Source organism: Cupressus sempervirens, chromosome 7 (assembly GCF_028749045.1).
Source record: "Cupressus sempervirens isolate cs-2001-9-10 chromosome 7, ASM2874904v1, whole genome shotgun sequence".
NCBI classification, from domain to species: domain Eukaryota; kingdom Viridiplantae; phylum Streptophyta; class Pinopsida; order Cupressales; family Cupressaceae; genus Cupressus; species Cupressus sempervirens.
The window spans coordinates 130,548,204-130,549,943 of record NC_143124.1 but is presented as its reverse complement, the minus strand read 5'-3'; positions in this window follow the sequence as shown (position 1 = coordinate 130,549,943).

Sequence of the window (1,740 nt, the reverse complement as noted above, 5' to 3'; positions counted from 1 at the left end):
GATTGTATCTAGGTTTGGTGCTCCTACTATCATCTCAAACAATGCTAAGTCTTTTGTTGGAACCCAGATTTGTGCATGGGAAATGAATCCCAATATTTACCTGAGCACATCATCAAATTACTATCCCAAGGGTAATGGTTTGGCTAAGTCTTCCAACAAGAATCTAATCAGAATCATGAAGAGGACAATAGAAGACAATCAGAGGGTCTGGCATAAGAAATTAAGAACTGCTCTGTGGGTTGATAGGATAACACCCAAGAGATCTGTTGGGAATTCACCTTTTGTGCTGGTATATGGTAGGGAGGCCAGACTCCCAATTTCACTAGAATTCCCATCCTTGGATTTGGCTCATTAGCTAGAATTGATTGAAGATAATGCCATGTCAGTAAGAATGGCAGAGCTGATTGAACTAGAAGAAAAGAGAAATAAAGCTATGCAGACCCTAGAGATGCATCAGCAACAGATGAAAAGGAGTTTTGATAAGAAAACTAGGGTCAAAACCTTTAGAGAAGGAGATTTAGTTCTAGAGTGGGATGCAGATAGGGCAAAACAAGGAAGGCATTCCAAATTTGATGCACTATGGAGTGGACCCTATCTGATTGCCAGTTGCAAACAGGCTAATGCATTTCAGCTAATCAGGCCAAATGGTGAAATTTTGCCCATTCCAGTCAATGGGATCTATCTAAAGCCCTATTTCTAAACATTTTTGGATCCATGTACATGAGTAGTTTAATTTCTTTTCTGTTGTTTCCTGCTTTTCAATAAGTGCGCGTGCATATGGTTCTCTCTTTGAGTTGCCAACGTCTGAAGTTTTGACAGTTTTGAGGTTGCAGAAGTGGAGCTAGGGTTTTCAATGTTCTGATCTCCTCATAGACAGGTTAGGGTTTTGCAATTCTTAGATTCATACTTTTTTGACTCAATGGCCCAATGGATCGTTACAAGCACTGGTCATGCATCAAGCAGGCTCATGCCCCCTGTGAGTCACCAGAAATGTTGTATTTTGATCTTCCTGCCAAAATTCATAATTGATATTCGCCCTTCCCACCTTTGAAATTTCCATAGTCCGATACCCGTGGAAATATTAAAATACCAAGCTTCAAACCTTATAACATATTTTTTGTGGCCCGCAAGTTCTCTACTGTCAGATTCGAGGAGGATCTATGGTTGGCACTATCTTGCCATCGGAAGCTGCGCAAGATTTATGTTCGCGACATGGCACCCTGATGACATGTGTCTGGTGGGTCCAACGGGCCGAGAAACATGTTTTGGCGGCTCAAAAAAGTTCCACGGCATTGTGGGCGCTATGTTGCTATCGTGTGTTGGTCAAAAACTCTTCATAGCGACATAGCGCCCGATAGAAAAGGTTTCACAGTGGGCAGGTTGCATCACCGAGAAGTTTTACGATAGGCGATCAGTTCACAGGCCAGAGATGAGAAATGTCGGTGAGTTCCTATGTCGCCATTGGAAAACTCACGAGTTTTTTGATAGCGACATAGTGCCTAACAGAAAGTCACCGCAAAAAAGAACTTTAGGCAAACAAGTTGGGTCCCATTCTGTACTCTGTTTGCCCAGTTGGAAGGGTCCTCAATCCACACTAACAAATCAGAACATGCCACATCTACGAGAAAAGGCTACTCAATGGGTCAAGGTGGTACAGGTCACTAGGATGATGCTACGCGGACCAGTGTGGGATCGCCACGTGTGTTATGGGACCAGGGTTCTAATGTGATCAGTTGGATC